Source organism: Castor canadensis, chromosome 2 (assembly GCF_047511655.1).
Source record: "Castor canadensis chromosome 2, mCasCan1.hap1v2, whole genome shotgun sequence".
NCBI lineage: Eukaryota > Metazoa > Chordata > Mammalia > Rodentia > Castoridae > Castor > Castor canadensis.
Genome location: NC_133387.1, coordinates 76,219,289 through 76,240,525, shown reverse-complemented (window position 1 = coordinate 76,240,525; position 21,237 = coordinate 76,219,289).

Sequence of the window (21,237 nt, the reverse complement as noted above, 5' to 3'; positions counted from 1 at the left end):
CTGTTTGTATTTAATTTTTTGAGCTCTTTATATATTCCTGATATTAATTCCTTGTCAGATAAACAACTGACAAAGATTTTCCCCCATTCTATAAACCATCTCATTACTCTGCTAATTATTTCTTTTGATACATAGAAGCTTTTCAATCAGATGCAATCCCATTTGTCAATTTTTGCTCTTGCTTCTTGAGCTAATGGATTCCTGTTCAGAAATGCCTTACCTATTCCTGTATCTTGTTTTTCCAGTTTTCCTCTAGTAAGTTCAAAGTTTCAACAATTATGTTACGGTCCTTGATGCATTTTGAATTTATTTTTTGTTCAGATTTGGATGCAGTGATCTAGTTTCAGTCTTCTACCCCTGGATATCTGGTTTTCCCCTGTTTTGAAGAGGTTGTCTTTTTTACAACCTTTGTTGAGGAGCAGATGGATTCTGTTGCTGTGTTCACTTATTAATTACTGGGTCCTCTGTTCTATTCCATTGGTCTATATGAGTGTTTGTTTCCCAGTACCATGCTATTTTCATGATTATGCCTCTCTAGTATAATTTGAAATTTGATATATAGAAGAGCTAATGATTTGTCTGTGTTGATTTTATATCCTGCTGCTTTGCTGAAAGTGTTGATCAGATAGATCTAAGAGTTTTCTAGTGGAGTCACTTGGGTCTTTAAAGTTCAGGACCATATCACCTATAAATAGGGACAATTTGATTTCTTCTTTTCTTCACTTTTATTACTTTTTATTGCCTTATTGCTCTGGCTCAGAATTCAACCAATATATTAAATAATATTAGAGAAAATTAATACCCCTGTTTTCTTCCTGATTTCAAAGGAAACACATTCAGTTTTTCCCCATTTGGTATATACTGTTGGCTATAGGTTTTATGGATATAGCATTTGTTATGTTGATTATGTTCTTTCTATTCCTAGTTTCTTTGGGGCTTTTGTCATGATAGGATATTAAATATCATCAAAGATTTTTTTCTGCATCTGTTGAGATGATCATGTGATTTTGTCCTTGATTCTACTTATATGCCACATTATGCTTATTTATTTGCATGTCGAACCATCCTTGCCCCTAGAATGAAAACTAGAGCATGGTGTATGATCTTTGTAATGTGTTATGGAATTGGTTTGAAAGTATTTTTGTGTTAATGTTCATCAAGGAAATTGGTCTATAATTTTCTTATATGGTTGTGTTCTTATCTTGTTTTGGTATCAAGGTAGTATTTGCATGATAGACTAAATTAGATAGTGTTTCTATTTTATGGAAAAGTTTGAGAAACAATGGTATTCATTCTTCTTTAAAGGTATCTTGTCCAATCTCTATGCGTTTACGTAGTTTCTATCTTTTCTGTCAATATTGATGTCTAATTTTATTCCATTATGACCTAGTGAGACAGGCTATAAGTAAGAAAAGTTTGGGGTTCATGCAGTGCCCTGGGATGGCCCAGACCACCCTAACTTGGCTGGGAACTGCCCATGCTCCTCTCCACTCCTTCATTACTGGGTTGGAATCTCCTGGGTTGGCCCTTCCCATGGGTTAGTGTAGGTTTTAAAAGCACCTGAAAAAGAAAAGCATGCTCTCTGTGCCAGTGGACTCCACCTGCATCCCACTATGCTCCCTTTTTCCTTCTGCACTGCCAAGGGTGCTATATTCAGGGAAAGTAGCTGTGAAATGTTGTGTTGGAACCCAGCGTTGTCTGTCTGCCCAAAAGACCCTTTCCCCATGGCTTGGAGCTCACAGAGAATGGACAGGCCAGACCACCTTAAACTACAACATGCCTTCCATTCTTCCTCCCTAACTCTTAACTCGCTCCCTCATTCTTTCCTTTCCTGATAATGGTCATCCTGGAGATCATACTCTAAGGTCCCTATCCACCAAATGAACGGGGAATAAGTAGGAATGCCTCGGATGGGGCTTCTTGCCCCCGGCCCCCACCTTGTTTTCTTTCTCTTTTTCCTAACTAGTGGTTTTAGAGAGCAAATGGGACGCATTTACTCCTCAGTGCTACCACCTGGGTTGTAGGAGCAGGCTCTGCCTGCTACTCTGGCAAGGGAGAGAGGTACAAACAGCAGACCTGGCCCTCAGTCTTGCCCCTGGTCAAAAGATCTGGTCCAGAGGGCCGGAAGCTGCTTCTGCAGCAGGCAGCATGGACCATGGTGGCTGGAGCGTGTGGTGCAAGAATGTACAAGCAGCGCCTTCATGGCTGAATTCCACAGCTGCCATTTTTTTCCTTTTTCCTTTTTAAAAAAATTTATTCATGTATGTATACATTGTTTGGACCATTTCTCCCCCCTGCCCCCCTTCCCCGCCCCTTCTCTCTCCTCCCCGCCCCGCTCGCTTCCAGGCAAAACCTGTTCTGCCCTCTTCTCCAATTTTGTTGAAGAGAAGACATGAGCAATAATAAGAAAGACAGAGGGTTTTTGCTAGTTTGACATAAAGGTAGCTAGGAATCTCTCTGTATAGCTACCCTTATGTCACAGCTGCCATTTTTAAAAATAAAAGGCATCACCCCTGGCTGATGCTGTCCGGGGCTCCAGGACAGGACCGCCCTTTCCTGCGGCTACCATGGGTCCATACCTTCTCTGTATTCCTCCTCTAAACCGGTTCTGTTCCCGCCAGGCTTTCTATTTCCCCTGGCCACTTGATCGCAATTCTTGCCCATATTCCTCTTGCCTCCATACTTTGCCTACAGGGGTTGAGGAATCGCTCACCCTGAGGTTATACTCCCTTTTCTTAGGGCTTAAGTTAGATTTTTAATACAAAGTGACTAACAGTCAATTAAAAAAATAAGCAAGTCTATTTGGGGGAATTGGGAACTGGTACTGTTTTGGTAAGCTTGTAAGAGTTTTGAAATCTTTGATTTTTGTTAGTGCTGTACATCTGCATCTGTGTAGCTGTGGTATTAGTTGTTACTATCTTTAAATATTAAATGCACTTAAATTGTCTTAAATATGTTTCCTAAAATTAAAAACAGTGCCATTTAATTAAGGATTTGATGTTGGTCACCTATAAAGTATATCTATAATTAAAAAGTACTGAAACTTATTTAAAATTCATTTACTCTGAAGGCAAAATTAAAGGGGGAATTTATTCTATTGATAGGATGTCATTTTTTTTACACTAGAACATGCATATATATATATCTATATATATGATAAGGAAAACTTAATAGTACTAATTAGTCTGTCCACCATAATTATTATTCTAAAATGCAATATCCAATAAACATTTAAAAACATTCTAACTTTAACTGTTCTCTGCTGACCCAATTTGGCTTACTTACAGCCAAGAGGTTAAAAAAATGGGTCCTTATGTGTGGGCATTTTAAATAGGCAATTTATTTTGTCTTTACACTAGAATGCCTAACTCATGGACCCCCGTATCTCATGGGGAAATGTCTTTTATTCCTATAACCAATTGGTATTTTGAACCTATATGTTGAATATAACATCTTTGTGTTTCATTTGAGAGCCCCTTTGGAGAGACCATGTGGTCACAGGAAATACTGCCACCATGATGGGGCCACCACATATGTTCAACCCCATCTTGCCATCCCCTAGAGATAGGACACTATCTTCCCATCCTCTAGGAAAATTACAACTAATTGTGGTTAAAATTCTCTAGATTAATACAGTTTTTATAAATGTTTTTACTGCATTGATCTGCTAAGGATTGGACGGAGGGTAGAGTGTTTGTATTGGAGATCTGTTGTGAACTCCTTAGGAGTCTAGCTGACTAGTCTAAAGATAATGACAAAAAATGGTTTGTTTTGTAAGAGTGAACTCTAATTTAATGTGATTTCCTCCTGTATCACTGTGCATGTTTTCTGTGTGTGTCTTTGTCTCCTACCAATTGTTGCCACTTAATTTTTACTCTTTTGAGCTTATTATGTGCACTTATATTCTTTGACACACCTAGCTCAAAACATCTGTGTGTGTGTGTGTGTGTGTGTGTGTTTAGATGTCTTTAAGATGGTTCTCAAGTTACTTTTATAAAGTTAATGTGTACAACTCTCTCAAAAATTATCTCAAGTTCTAATCCTACCCAGGCTTAACTATTCTCTGATTTGAACTAAAGAAAATGTTTAAACAATAATTTCAATCTGTTTCATTCTATCATGAGTATAATTTACACTTAACTCATTTATAATTTGGTTTATTGAACCATGTGTTCTTGTAGACTGCTATTATTAAGTGTTTTAAGGTATAAGGTTCCTCAGAGTTTTATTAAAAACAATATTATCTAAATTTAGGTTTTTACACAGGTTGTTTCAAGATACAAATTAAGGTCTTAAAGCTTGCAAATTTATGTATGTGTGATTGGGTTGGCTATAGTCAAAAGCTTGCCTAGAGAGTTTTCTAAGGTCAAAATTTAAGGTACTAATGTATATTAAAAAGTGAGTTTCTGTTTCATCAATATAACTATCAAGATCTTTTGATGCTGTAGGCCAATACAAAATTTAATCAAAACCAAACAAAATCTTACCCTCCAAATGGGATGATAAAACCTTAAGTTTTTAGGAGTCTACAAAAAGGTAATTAATCCTAAAATACCAAATTATGTGCATCATCACCTCCCAATACTGAGGCGGTTGTTTTGGGGCTCCAGGGGCTACATACAGGTCAACAATAACCCTGCAATTTGTTCCAAGTCATTCTGTTAGTTAATATCAACAGTCTAGGATGTAATTTCTCAACAACATCTAAACCATGGCCTCCAGTCATTGGGTCTCCTAACTTTATGCTTACACTCTTATCTCTGTTTCTATATCTATTTGAGACATTAATCTTAATTGGCTTATTATTAAAAAATATACATATTCTCCCATTTATCTCGGCTCACAAGCTGACTACAACCCCATGGGCTGATATGAAAACTGACAATGAGTGATGAGTTTGTATCAGCCAAGCTTATCTTGGTGCAATTTTGATTTGATAGTTAATTTTGTACTGGTTATACAAAAAGTTCATATTAAGATGTTTCCCTTGTAACAATCAACAGATTGTCTTCCTACATATTGTTATCTTTTCATTTTACATGTTGTTTTGGTATCAGCCTCTTTGCCCATGCATAATAGTTCTAATGTTTTGATAGCGGGGGTCAACATTCAGGATCAGCATACCATCTAAAAAACCCTCATACTGGGGTGGAAGAGATGAGCCTGTAGGAGAACAGATGACTCAAAAGGCAGAATACTCTGCCACTGGCTTGCTCCAGAGACATCTGACAGAAACAGGTTGGAGGAAACTGTTGAGGTTTTCAAAAGGTATCAGAAGGATGCTTTGTAGATCTCAAAAGTTTTCATTTTCTTTTCCCAAAAGGGCAACTTTCCTCCCCCTTTCCTTTTCCTCTCTCTCATTCTCCACCAACCATCATAGGTAATTCCATTCAGGAGCTCTTGTGCAGGGGTGAAAGGGTGAGTGGATTTCCCCCTTCCCTTCCCTCTTTCTTTCTCTTCATCAACCAGAAAAGGGGAAGCCAACATATCCATTTGGCTGTGTCCTTAAGAACTGGGAGAAACTTTGATTCTACTATCCCAAAATAAGATGACTAGATTGCTATATAGCCCATTTGAAATTATTTACTATTCTTTACAGCCTGCAAAATCCCTAAGGTATTTTTCTGATAACATAAAAAAAAAAAAAACCCTTAAGTTTAAACTAAATAAAAATTCTTTTAAATGGTTCTAATACTGCTAGTGCCTTATAGGAGTATCTAAATGTTATAAATCATTTACAGAGATAAAAATGTATACATGTAAACAGCTATAGTTCTTTTTTCTAAGTTACATTCTATCTAATGAAGCCTTTCACAATTCTACTCTTTACTACAAATTTTAAAAGATCTACCATTTAGGGTTGACATCTGACATTGACTAAATTATATATATATATGTGTATATGATATACAATTGAGCATCAACACAGGGGCTACTTACAATTACTAGCACTGCTTCCCCTAACTATGGGAAAAGTGAGGGATTTTTAAGTGTCAGTATTGTGTTGACATACTAACAGCCACTTACTTGTTACTTTATGTCACCAAAATTCAAGGTTTAAATTGTAATTAATTGTGTTTCCTTTAAGTTTTGTCATCACAGTTCTGATCCTTTAAGAACATTTGCAGGCAAGCCCATGAAAAAATGACTGTTACAAGTGCTTATCAGGACAGGCAATCTTAAGTGTTGTGGTTATTTTTATTTTCCTTTTAAAAAAAACCTTTGTAACTGTTACTGGCTAACCCTTTAAGCAATTTAAAGGTGTCAGTACATCCCTTATGGGACAAACAATTAGACTCAATTAGGCCCAGCCTAAGACCCATTTAAAAAAAATAAATGTCTTTGTTGCTGAATTTGACCAAAAAGGTCACATAGGCACTGACTTCAGATCTGTTTGATGTGATGCTTCGCCTCCTCCGTGGGACAAAATCTGACTTTCTGGACTTTCTAGGAGATGCACTCCTACCCCGAGTGACAAAACTGCCATAGTGGCAAAATCTTCAGATACAACTGTTCAGAGAAACAGTTTAAAAGGGCATGACTCCCTAGTGATAAGCATCCCCCAACTTCTCAGAGAAATAAGTGGCATTTAGCCACTTATGAAACAGTTGAAAAGGACTGCACAAATGAAGGGACTTCTCCAGATTCAGATGGAGTCAATTGTGCCAGACCTCTAAGTAACCAAAGCCAAGAGATTTTTAATAAGGTGCTCTTATGCATGTGCTCTAATATTTTAGTCTTCTAGGTTTCTGGCAAAAGGCAAAGTCATGTCTTTAGCCAAGGCCTTTTGTTTAAGCAAAGGCAATATAACTTTCAATGGTATGTAACTTCTGCTTAGAGACACTGTGAGTCTCCTTTCTATACAGAACTAACTCACTGATGCTTACTCTTTTATTGGACTAACACCGTCCCCTGGCCCCTAATGTAGCCAATCCTTAACTGCTTACTATAATGACAGTCCAAAATAGAGGGACATCTAAGAGTTAAAAATAGCTATGGACATAAACACCAATAGGAAAAGGAACCATAGGACTCTCTGATCACATTTCAAAATAACTTGCCTTATCCTTCCTGCTACACCTGGCAGACCCCCTTCTGATGCTCCTATCATTGTTAATATTCAGGTCATGCCTTCTAAATGAGATTTATCTCTTCCAGAATAAAAGCCTTTAGGACCCAAATCATGAGGCAACAAGGCTATAGATCTCTATAAACAAATGAAGTCTCCATGAGCAACTGATATCTCCATGAGGAACCTTAAATATGTTGGAAAATAATTCAGATACCTTGTGTCTCAGTGAGCCCCAAAGGAAAGAAATAAGAGAGACAATTTCCCTTTATAGATAGAGTCTGCTGTCCTTTATTGAAGATGCACCATCCTCCTTCAGCAACCCCCAAAAAAGAATTTTTTGGAATATTGTCTCTCAGGGGGAATTTGGAGCAGGCTAGAAGTAAGAAAAGTTTGGGGCTCATGTAGGTTGCTAGGGAATGGTCCAGACCATTCCCTCACCTGGCTGGGAACCACCCATGCCACTCTCTACTCATTCATTATTTGGTGGGAATCCCCTAGGTCTGCCCTCCCCATAGATTAGTGTAGGTTTTGAAAGCACCTGAAAAAGAAAAGCATGATCTCTCTGCCTGTGGATTCCACCTATACTCTGCATGCTATCTTTCCTAACTTTTAATAAATGCTGCTTACATCTGCAAGGTCTTCTGGAAACACTGTTTTGCCATCAACACTAGTACATGATCATAAATTTTAACTATTTCAGTTTTCTGGTATTTGTCAAGACTTGCTTTATGATCTAAAAATGTGATCTATTTTGGAGGAAGTTCCATGGTCTGTCATTGGATTGAACAGTCTTTAGACGTGTTTTATGTCCATTTGCTGTATGGTATAGCTTATCTACAAGATTTACTTTTTTTATTTTATTTTTTTTTGCCTGGATGATGTATTTATTGACAGAGTCAAGTATTAAATTCTTCACTTTTATTGTATCTGAATCTATCTCTTTATTTTCAGTAGTCTTTGTTTTATGAAATTGGGTGCACCAGTGAATGTACACCATGCTCCAATGGGGTTTATCCCAATATTGGAAAGTTGGTTTAATATATGAAAATCAATCGATTTCATACACCATATTAAATGAGTGGAGGATCAAAACTACATGGTCAACTCAATAAATATGGAAAAGATATTTGATAAAATACAAAAGCTGTTTATGATAGATTAAAAAATAGATATAGAAGGAACCTTCAACCATGTGATAAAATTTCTTTATTAAAAGCACTAAAAGTAATGTCATACTTAATGATGAAACACTAAATGATTCCCTTCTAAAAATCAGGAACAAGACAAAGATGTTTGTACTTGCCACTTCTATTCAAGAGTGTAATGGAGATTCCAGTAAAAGTAGACAGGAAAAAAAACCTATATCTACAGGCAGATGACATGACTTTGAATCTTAAAAACTTGTAAGAAATTTCTCCCCCTAAACACTTTTGGAACTTATGTACAAGTGCAGCAAGGTTGTAGGATATAGTAATGCATGATCTATTTTATATGTACAATACCAAAGACAATCCAAAAATGAAATAAAGAAAAATTTTCATTTATATTTGCATCAAAGGGAATGAAATACTAGATAACAAAATTTAACAAAGGAAATTCAAATCTTGTACACTGAGTATACCCTGAGTACTTCAAATTATTGCTGAAAGAAACCAAAGAATTCCTAAGTAAATAGAAATAGATGTTCATGGATATAATATTGATAATTGGCAATATTTCCCAAGATGGTCTATCAATTCAACACAATCTCTACTAAAAAATTCCACTTGCCTTTTTTTTTTTTTAAATTAACTTAGAAGCTGACAGATTCCAAAATCTCTATGGAAAGGTGTGGAACTCAGAAGAACCCAAACAATCTTGAGAAAAAAATCAACTTAAGAAGACCAACAATGCCTGATTTCAAAACTTACAGCTGTATTATACAAAGCTGTGTGGTACTGACATAAGGATAGAGCAGAAAATATGGAATATCATTGAAAGTATAGAAATAAAACTTAAAATTTGTGATCAATTCATTTTAGGCCAGAGTGACAAGACATGGGGAAAAATAGCCTTTTCAAATTTTTAATAGTTTTTTTTTTCTTCTGCAAATGGATAAATTTTGCAAGTGGATATCCATATGTAAAAGAATAAGTTTTCCTGGGACAATAAAATGGTAGATTGGAGACAACCATCACATTCCTGCATATGGAGGAATACAAAAAACGGCAGGGAACTTAGAAGGTCAGTGGAGGACCCCAGTAAAGAGTATGCAGAAACAAGGGGAAATCCAGAAATATCAAACTTCAAATCTTCAGATCTACAAAAGAAATGAAAGGAAAACCTCACTCAGCAGGAGCCTAGAGCTGCCTGTTCCCATAGCAACCCACCCTGCATAATCCAGAGGAGAAGGCAAATTTCCTGGGGCATGCTCTGACTTACTGAATGCCTGGAGCTGCTGTCCCACACATGTGAGTGGAGAGTGCTAGCCACACCATGCAGGGGAGCCACTTTGCAACTAGAGTACCTGTCTGGTGACCTTGGGTGGAGATTATAAATCTCACTTTGGCAGAACTTGCAAATTTTGCAGGGCATGCCCTGATCCATCCTGAGTCTGGAGCCACTGCCCTGCATACATGGGTGGAGAGTATTAGCCACAACTCTGTTTGCAACTGAAGTACCAGGCATGAAGATGGATGGAGCCTGTAAACCTTGGTCAGGACTCTTCAGGTGTACCCCTGTGTCTTGATCTCCCTGCCTAGAGTAAGCCTGTAGTGCATGCAAAATTTGCAGGGTTAGTCCTGATCCACTCTGTGCCTGAAGTTACTGCTCCATTTATTTAGGTGGAAAATGCTAGCTGTGCGTCAACTCTATTCTGCAGCTTCTTCCTTGAGCCTGGAGCCATTCTGTATTCCCAGTTACTGTTGTGTTCCTGGAGCCTCCCACTCCTTAGCTGCTGCCTAAGGCACAGAGCCTAGGTCAACTACCAACCTCCATAGTAGGCTGTACCCAGAGAAGATCATGGGCCACTGCATGCCCAGAAGAAAACTGGGAGCAAACATGAGGAGAGTCACAGACAGAACTCTAAGAACCAGAGACAGGAGGAAAATACCTGCTGCCCTGACAGATCTCTGCTATATATCCTCCTCATCAGCAGGGAAGAAGTACTGATTTTTACTTTTCTATTCTTATTTTTTATTGTTTGTACTTTTGTGCTTTTATTGTTTTTATCTGAAATAATCATACTGTATTGATCACACACTATTATTCCTTATAGCTTCATCATATATACTATACTTCTTCCTCTTTTCCCTATCTACCTCATCTTTTTTTCCTTCATCTGCCCTTATTTTACTACTTAATTTTTAACCTCTATACTTTTAATATTTTTTAAACTCCTGGTTTATACTACAATAACCCTACTTCCTTTATTCTGTAGCCATTACTGGTGGTGTAGTTGATGTTTCTGATGCACGGATGACACGCGCAGGAATTTCAGATGCTCAGGGTTCTTGAGCCTGCTCTGAGAATGAAAGCACAGACAGACTCTAACAGCAGAGGTTGGAAAGATTTTATTTGCAGAGAATTTAGTTGGAGAAAAGAGAAGAGAAAGACTGCATATTGGAGAATACAAGGGGACCCGGAAACCGGTGATCCCCTGGGTCAGGGTGAGAAGTGGGTTTTATAGCCTAGTTTGCATTGCCTGAGGGTGGAGATGCCTTTCAAATGCAAACAGACATTTCCTAGGGAGGAGAAGTGTCTCCTTGACCACTTATCGCCCTTTTGGGACCTCCCGAAGTCTGTCCTTCAGTCCTTCATTTCCAATTGCTTTTTCATTACATTTAAATATATTATTTGGTTTTGAATTGGTGATTTCATTAGTGTGGTATTCTTTCTTTTCTCTGAGTGGAAGTGAAAGACATAGCAAAACTAATTGATGTTCAAGTCACAATGTAGAAACACAGTATGAAAAATCAAGGTAATGTGACTCCTCTAAAAGTTCAGAACACCCTAATAACTTAATCCAAAAATACTGAAAGGTTGAAATGCCACAAAAAGAATTCATAACACTACTTTTAAAAATGGTAAGTGACATTAAAGAGGATTCAAAAAAATAGATACAATAAATAAAGGAATCCACCCAAGTCCTTGATAATAAAGTGAGCAACATATATGAGAAATTCATTAAGGAAACTGAGATTTTGGAAAAAAAAACCAATAAGAATGTTGGAAATGAAAAGCTCAATAAATCAAATAAAAAACAGTACAGAGAATTGTCAGCAGGAAGACTATTAAGGAATGAAAATAAGACTGAGAAAATATTATACTCAGCAAAAAAAGAAAAAAAAAGCATTAGCAAAACTACAAGAAATCTGGGACACAATGGAGAGACAAAATTTAAGAATCCATCCTATAGAAGTAGAAATTGAGATACAAATTAAAGGTGTCAAAAGTATATTCAGTGAAATTTCAACAGAAAATTTCCCAAATCTTCAAAAAGATATGAATACCCAAGTATAGGAAGCATTTAGAACCCCAAGTAGATATGACTACAAAAAAATCTGTATGCCACATTATACTTTAAAAATGCATGATTAGAAAACAAAGAAAGCATATTGCAAGTTGGAAGAGAAAAATACTAACTTACTTACAGGCAAAAGCATCATGGTAATTCCAGACCTCTGAGTACAAACGCTAAAAGCCTGGGAAGCATGGAGTGATATATTTTAAGATCTGAAAGAAACTACCAATCAAAATTATTATACCCAGAAAACCTGTCTTTAAATTTGATGGAGAAATAAAGAACTGCCAAGACAAGCACATGCTAAAGCAGTTCATGTTCACCAAGCTTGCACTGCAGAAGATACCCAAAGGAATACTGCAAACAAGAGAGAAAGAAGGAAAGCCACAAATAGGAGAGCTTGGGAAAGAATACATTTCATGAGACAAATAGATGATCACATGAGAATTAGGAAAAAAAAATCAAATATGCTCAACTCAGCAAACCAACAAAATCCTAACATGAATAAGGGCTACAGAAAAGAACAAAAAAGACTCAAATCAACCTGGGTGAAAAAAACAACAGAATCACAGTATTTGGTAAACACCTTCAATCACAGCTCTAACTATAAATGGGCTAAACTCACCAATCAAAAGACATAGCCTCTCTGATTGGATTATAAAATAAGATATAAATTTATTGTCTTCAAAAGACGTATTTCAATGGACAACACATACAAACACTGAAAGTGAAGAAATGGAAAATTATATACAAAGTAAGTGGAAACTGAAAGCAAGCAGAAGTAGCACTACTCACACATGACAAAGAAGACTTCAGGACAAAATTAGAAGAGATAGAGAAAGGGCTTTACATTTTAATAAAAGAAATAATCCATCAAGAAGATAAAATGATTCTAAATTTATCTGCATCACCAACATTTATTGCTGGCAGATTTGATTTGCTAACATATTGTTTAGGATTTTTGTAAGTACACTCATAAGGGATATTGACACACAGTTTTCCGATTAAAAAAAGCTATTTTTCTTTTCTTATTAATGAAAATTGGTGTAGTTGATTATAGTGTATTTTAAACTCTCTATTTTATGAGTTCTAATTCTATCTATTATTGAAAATGGAGTGTTGCAGTCACTATTGTTTTTGAATACTCTCTTTTTTTCTTTTGATTTTATCAGACTTGCTTCATTTATTGGGGGGGTCTTTGTTCTTAAATAGATAAATGTTCATTATTTCATCATCCTGCTAAATTATCATTCATAAATTTAAAATGTTTTGCCTTGTGTTTAATAATTATTATTTTCTTAAAGTATATTTTCTCTGGTTTTATTATAACCATTCCAGCTTAGTGGTGCTTATTATTTGCATGGTATATATATTCACTCTTTTTACTTTCAAACTATGTTATCTTTGAATATACTGCATCTTTATTCTAGAAAACATATAGTTGGATTAATTTTAAAACTCCATACTCCCAATCCCTGTTTTTTTATTATTGAGTTCACAGATTTTATTTTAATGTAATTACTAATGAAGTAGTTTTTATATTGGGTATTTTGATTTATTTTCATATGTCACATGTGTTTGTTTATTTGTATACCTCTTTTTTTTCTATAACTGCTTTCTTCTGTGCTAAGTGGTTGATTTCTAGTATATTATTTCACAAGGTTTTAATTTTTTATAATTTTTTACTGTTTATCTACACAATTACCCTACAGATGAAAAATAACATGTTAAATGATCTACTTTAGATTAATATCAGCTTAATTTTAATATTATATAAGAGCTCTGCTCAAATATAGCACCATTTCTTCCCCATCTTTATAATACAGTCATCCTACAAATTGTATTTTTATACCTTTATAACCTCATCAACATAGTTTTATAATTATTGATTTATGATCTTCACTTTTATGTCAAATGATTTATGACCTTCACTTTTATGTCAAATAGGAGATTTACAAAGAGAAACATGTACAATATCACTTCTATTTAATCCATACAGACTAGTGCTTTTATTTATTTGTGTTGAAGGAAGTTATTAGTATTCTCTCATTTCAGCTTGAAGGACTCAGTTTAGTATTTCTGAACAGGAAAGTCTATTACTAATAAAGCCTTGGTCTGTTCAGTTCTTAATACTCAGAGTTAACTCACACATGGCAAAGGGACTTTGTAGATATGATTAAGTTAAGGATCATCAAATGTGGACATTATCCTGCATTATCTTTGTGGATACAATTCAATTGCAAGAGTCTTTAGTTAGTGATGTTATGACACAGGCAGATATCAGATTGACGTGGGGCTAGAAACCAGGGATTTCAGGCAGCTTCAAAAAACAGGAAAATATGGCAAATCTATGTTTGGTTTTTTAAGGAGCCTCCATATTTTTCCAAAGTGGTTGTACTAGCTTACATTCCCACCATCAGTGTATCAGGGTTCCTTTTCCCCTGCATCCTCTCTAGCATTTGTCATTGGTGGTGTTCTTGATGATAGCCAAAGGAATGTGACCCAAGTTATTACAAAAGCACCTGCACAACTATATTTATTGCCACACGATTTAAAATAGCCAAGCTATGGAAACAGCCAAGATGCCCACAACCGACAAATGGATCAAGAAAATGTGGTATTTATGCACAATGAAATTTTACTCAACCACAAAGAAGAATGAAATTTTGTCATCTCAAGTAAATGGATGGAACTAGAGAACATCGTCTTAAGCAAAGTTAGCCAGGTTCAGAAGGCCAAAAGTCACATCTTCCCTCACATGTGGATTATAGACCCAAAACAATTCAGTAATATTATTGGACAAGGATCACACACTAAGGGGAGAACAACACTGGCGAAATAGGGAAAGGAAAAGAAACCTAAAACTTGAATGTGGTTGATGTGCTCCCTGCTGAGGAGAGAATAAAGTACTCTTAAATTGGCAGAGGCCACTATGGGAAAGAGGTCTGGTAGAAACAAACCAATCTGGGTTGTAATACACAAGTGCATGGGAGCAATGCTAGGAATCTCTCTGTATAGCTATCTTTATCCCAAACTAGCAAAAACATTTTGTCTTTCTTATTATCTCTTATGTTTTCTCCTCAACAAAATTGAAATAAGTCCTGCCCAGAAGTGGGCTGGGGGACAGCAGGTGGCACAAGCAATGCATACACATGGTAGTAAATGTAAAAATGATAAAAGGAAAAAAAAAGCTGGAAAAGACAAGGGAACACTTTATACTCTAGAACTTGCAGAAGCAATGCAGCTCTGTTGACACCTTGATTTTAGACCAGTGAGAATTCTGATCTTCAGTGCAGAAAGATAATTAATTTGTGCTGTTTAAAAACACTTAACATTATTTATGATACTGGCAATAGGAAGTTAACACAGTGAGTATATTCTTAAGCTTGATAGCATCCCTCAAGATGTTGAAGCTCTGTCAAATTTTCTTTATTTTTTTTTGTGTGATTTTTTTTTCTTTTTTTCTTTCTTTTATTATTCATATGTGCATACAAGGCTTGGATCATTTCTCCCCCCTGCCCCCACCCACTCCCTTACCACCCACTCCACCCCCTCCCTCTCCCCCCCACCCCCTCAATACCCAGCAGAAACTATTTTGCCCTTATTTCTAATTGTGTTGTAGAGAGAGTATAAGCAATAATAGGAAGGAACAAGGGTTTTTGCTGGTTGAGATAAGGATAGCTATACAGGGAGTTGACTCACATTAATTTCCTGTGCGTGTGTGTTACCTTCTAGGTTAATTCTTTTTGATCTAACCTTTTCTCTAGTTCCTGGTCCCCTTTTCCTATTGGCCTCAGTTGCTTTTAAGGTATCTGCTTTAGTTTCTCTGTGTTAAGGGCAACAAATGCTAGGTAATTTTTTAGGTGTCTTACCTATCCTTACCCCTCCCTTGTGTGCTCTCGCTTTTATCATGTGCTCAAAGTCTAATCCCATTGTTGTGTTTGCCCTTGATCTAATGTCCATATATGAGGGAGAATATATGATTTTTGGTCTTTTGGGCCAGGCTAACCTCACTCAGAATGATGTTCTCCAATTACATCCATTTACCAGCAAATGATAACATTTCATTCTTCTTCATGGCTACATTTTTTTCTTTCTATTTCTCAGACTGGATAGTTTCTACTGACAGTACTCCACATTTTCTGATTTTTATGCTGGTACAAATCTGATTCTGAGTAGTGAATTTTTCATTACATTTATTAGACTTTCCAAGTCCAGATTTCTCTGTCAATTTTTTCATCATTTTTATGAACTCTGTCCCTCTATTGATACTCTTTTTGATGAGGTATCATTTTTATACTGTCTTCTAGTTTTTTAATATGTTTTTTAATCATTTAAACACACATATACTATCTCATTTAAAGTCTTTGCCTAGTAAATCCAATGTTCTTCCATCAGCATACTTTCTATTGTTTTTCCAAAATCTCTTGCTTCTTGCATGCTTCATTATTTGTCTTAAAAACCAAGCATTGTAATAATGAAATGAGGCAGCTTTTGAAATCATTCCCCCATCCTGGGTTTATTGTTTTGGTATTTTTAAAAATTTATTGGATTTCTTAGACTAATTCTGGAAAGTATTTTTTGTCATATGTAGTCACTGAAGTCCTGGCTCAGTTAGGTTAGATGTAAACTCATGGGTTAGACAGAGATTTCTTTAAATGCATTCAACAAATGTGCCTCTCAGCTTTTGCTAAGGGGCCCTGTGTATGTGTTGAGTCATACCCTTAATGCTTAGCATACATTTTATAACTTTTCCTTCATCTTTACTTCTTGCCTATATAGAGTCTCTAAATGAGTAAAAGGAAAGATATTAGTGCCTCTCAAGTACACTCTGAGCATGTATTTAGCCCTGCACATGGACCCAGTCTTCTAGATTTCCAGAAATATGTGGAATTTTTCTAAGTGCTGAATGGATATCTCATTCTAAGCTTTTTTGAAGTTTTTGATCAGCCTGTATTATATACTGTTATCACCAGCTCAGACATATGTCTGTTAAAAAAGCATTTGTCATTGATTGCTTTCCAACAAACAACTTGGATATAGTATGATTCACACAGTCTTTTGGTCATGTCAAAAAAACACAAGCTCTGAGACTGGAACCCACAGGCAGCTGCCAAGCTATAAAGTAGTGACAGTTCTGTAGAGCCCAGACAATTTGCAGTGTTGCAAACCAATTCTACTATCTGCTTTGGCTAAAAGACCGTTTTTTATATCTACCCTGGTTGCAAGGTGATTGGTTTGTAAGACTACCATGGAGACAGGAAGAGAGGGAGAGGAGTAGGTTAATATGCTTCAGAACTTTTTTTATTATTATTATTGAGGTTCAACTATTTTTCTAAGATAAATTATCCTAAATGTATTAAAAGTTAATTTTAACAATTTTTGCTTTAATTTGTTTAATGGAAGAAAGAATTTTCATAGATGTTGCTATTTCAGATGTTTTTCTGTCTTTTTTCTTAGTACAGGACACAGTCATCTATAATCTATATGTGATTAAACATTTAGAATGATAGTTGTGCAGAAGACACCTTATACCAATAAGATAAATAAAACTTTAGAAATAAAAATTATATAAATAAGATAAGCCTTATCATTTAAATAGTCCATACTCCTCAGGTTAGACATCTCTGAATAAATAGTAAGGAATGTATTCCATCCATCCTATCCTTAGAACTGTTTGCTAAGCATGCCATACTCACAGCTTCTGATTTCCTTTACTTGGCCAGCTCAAATGATAAGCATGTAGTCATTTTCAAGTCACAACTCAAGTTGAAACTCAAATATTCCATTTCTTATGCCTTTCTGTAACCCCAGAGACATTGTGTTTTCATGTCTCCATTGCATCATGTGCATTTCTCTTTAAATCACTTTTTACATAGTGCGTAATTGTTGTTTGACATTTCTGTTCCCATCAAGTCAATGGTTAGCATTATAGAATTTCAACTTTGTTAATACTATTCTTAGAAAAATGCTTGCCACATACTATGAGGAACTTGCTCATTTGTGAATATTGGATGATTTGAGAGTCATAGACAAGGATGTTTGGAGAGAGGGAGATGAAAATAAGGAGAATCATGGGGTCTGCAATTTTTAAGTAGAAAAGATGGAGAAATTTTGGATAACTTTCCTTTCTCCCTTCTCCAACAAATGCAAATTGTTCCTTTTCATTCCCTGGTGAGGAAAATCCCATTTATCTAATTTAGGAATGCCTTTGTTTGCACTAAGAGTTAATGGTTCAGAGCTTAAAAGCAAAGACTTGGCATGGACAGGGATGGGAGGAGAATTATGTAGCCAAAATATTTCTGTTCATTTTTTCCTCCAACTCTGGGAAGGGAGCAAACATAAAACTTATTCACATATGAAGCATTAAATAAAGAAAATATTCTTACTTTATGATTAAAGGATAATGGTTCTATTGTGATGATGTCAGGTATAATAAACAAAATAAATTAAAAGAAGTAGTCATGTTTGTAGGAAGTTATACTGGTTGACATGTCATATCTATTCCACTCGTAGTTTCCTTAAGTTTATGATTTGCTTCCAACAATAATTGGTGTTGGTAAGATGAATAAAAACCTAAGCATGGGAAGAAGTTGATGGATAGCTTTATGTGGTGTGCATGGAAAAATCCTCTTCAGGAAAGAATCCAAATTACTAACTGGAAAAGGGTGGGAAGAATAACTCATGTCAGTAAAGAAAAATTTATGAAAAATTAAAAGGTCAGAACTCTGGGTATTTGTTACTTAAGGTGTATTTTAACTTCTCCTGGAGAGGTTCAACAACTACAATTGAACTGTATCATTTCCAATGAAATTATTTGGCTCAAATAGTTTCCTACTTCATTACCTTGCTCGCCATGAGGACAAGTGAAATAGACCAGTGCAACTAGTGGGCCAAATTGCACAATATTTTTGGGAGCTCTTGAATCATGAAAATATAAACTATATTGATTCCATGTTTCTCTTCTTGTGCTATTATTATAATTATCAGTTATCCATACAGAGCAATCAAAACTTTTCTTGAATTTTGCTACACTCTATTTTTATACTTATAAAGGTAGCATAATTTCTTACAAGTAAAAAATTGTGACATATCATTTCATAAATTAGATTTAAATTTAAAATAAAAAACTGCAAAAAATAAAAACTGGATTTGGGGCATTTTATTTAAAATACTAACAGCTGACTTAAAATAGCATTAATACAAATATATTAGTTTAGATAAGTTTCTCATGATTATCTGGAAAAATTTTATTTTATCATTTTTACACATATTTGCATGTGTATACAATATTTGTCCAATAATATTACTGATTTGCTTTAGGTATATAATCCTCATATGAGGGAGACCACATGATTTTTGATTTTCTGACTTAGTGTATGCCCCACGTCCAATAATATTACTGCATTTGTGGTTTTTTTTAAGCTATCTATTCAAAGTTTCAAAAATTACTTACTATTCTTTTTTTTTTTCTTTTATTTTATCATTTTTACATTTACTCACATGTGTACATTGTTTGGGCCACCTCTCCCCGCCACCTTCCAGGAAGAACTTGCTCTGCCCTCTTCTTGGATTTTGTTGAGGAAACACAGGAGATAATAAGAAAGACATAGAGCTTTTGCTATTTTTTGATAAACATAGCTGTACAGTGAGATTCCTAGAGTTGCTTCCATGAACTTGTGTATTATAACCCACATTGGTTTGTCTCTACTAGACCTCTTCGCTACCTCCTGGTCCCCTTCCCATAGTGGCCTCTGCCAATTTAAGATTACTTTATTCTTTCCTCAACAGGTAGTACATCAACCACATTCAAGTTTTAGGTTTCCTTTCCTTTCCCTGTTTCTTGTGTGCATGTTCTCCTCTTAGTGTGTGATCCATGTCCAATAATATTACTGCATTTGTTTAGGATCTATTATCCACATATGAGGGAAAACGTGTTGTTTTGGCCTTTTGAGCCTGGCTAACTTCGCTTAAGATGATGTTCTCTAGTTCCATCATTTACTTGCAAATGACAAAATTTCATTCTTCTTTGTGGCTGAATAAAATTACATTGTGTATAAATACCACGTTTTCTTGACCCATTCCTCTGTTGTGGGCACCTTGGCTGTTTCAATACTTTGGCTATTGTAAATAGTGTGGCAATAAACATGGGTGTGCAGGTGCTTTTGTTATAACTTGAGTCACGTTCCTTTGTGTATATCCCTAGGAGTGGTATTGCTGGATCATATGGCAGGTTTAGTTCAGCTTTCCATTCTTTATTGGGTCATTGATTGTTGAGAAGTTTAGTTTCTTTAGTTTCCTGTATATTCTGGTTATCATTACCTTGTCTGATGTAGAGCTAGCAAAATTTTCTCCCATTCTGTGGGAGACCATTTCTCAACTTAGAGACCATTTCTAACTGATGAACATAAATGTCCAACAAACAACATATAATAAATCCACAAGATGATTCCTCTTTGCTTTTAAGAAATATTGTACCTTTTCATGATTTTCTTTTGTAGATTATCATATAAAATGATGTTATAAAACTCTTTAACTTATTAACATTTTTCTAAGTGTTTAAATTTCCTCTTGTGCCATTATTTTTCTCCTCTAATATTTTAAACTCAATATTCCATTTTATTCCTAGAACAAAAATTGCTAATATTTCATAATCTTCACTAAAAGTAGCTCACCTTTATGAGGAAAGTGAGTTAGCCTAAGCATAATTTACCTATTAATTTTCATCCAACTAACAAGAGCTTAAGCTCAGTTGAGTCACAAGAATATATGATTTGATGTTTTCTGACATCCTATGATGAATTTATCTTCTTACTTTCAAAGTTCTAAATGTTAGTGTTAATTTCTCAGTAAATATTGATATTACTTAAATGATATTTAAGACTTATCAATGTAAGTTGATATTGATCTAAATGTCAGTTTTAAAAATTAAGTTACCTACTGAAGTGTCAAAATTCTTTTTAAAGTTCAAAACCCAAGAACTATACTAGCATGTTATTTTATTTTTTATTATTCATGTATTCATATGTGCATACATTGTTTGGGTCATTTCTCCCCCTTGCCATCCACCTCTACCTCCCTCCCCCCTCGCTTCCAGGCAGAACTTTTTCCCAGTTCCATTGAAGAGTAGAAATAAGCAATAATAAGACATAGCATTTTTGCTAGTTGAGATAAGGACAGCTATACAGAGAGATTCCTAGCATTGCTTTCATGTACAAATGTGTTACAACCCAGGTTAGTTCATATCTAACTGATCTTTACGCTGGTTCCTGATCCCCTTCTCATGTTGACCTCTGTTGCTTTAAGGTTTCTGTATTAGTTCCTCTGGAGTGGGGACATCAAATTCTTTCATGTTTTGTATTTTCTACCTATCCCCATACTTCCCATATGTGTTCTCCCCTTGTCCTGTGACCCAAGACCAACAACATTACTATATTAGCACTTTATTTTTCATTACCACTTCTTAAATGTGTTCTAGTGTTTTAAGTTTCAAGGCCAGTCTTTCATCCTAACCTTCCTTGTTTCTTTTTCTTCTTTCTTTTTCAACATGAATATTTAAATATCCACTGTGTGGCAGGCTATACGCTAATGAGTAAGATTTTGCAAAAGAAAAAGGAAGTGAATATCCCTGCCCTATGCATCCTATATACTATGTTCTTTGATT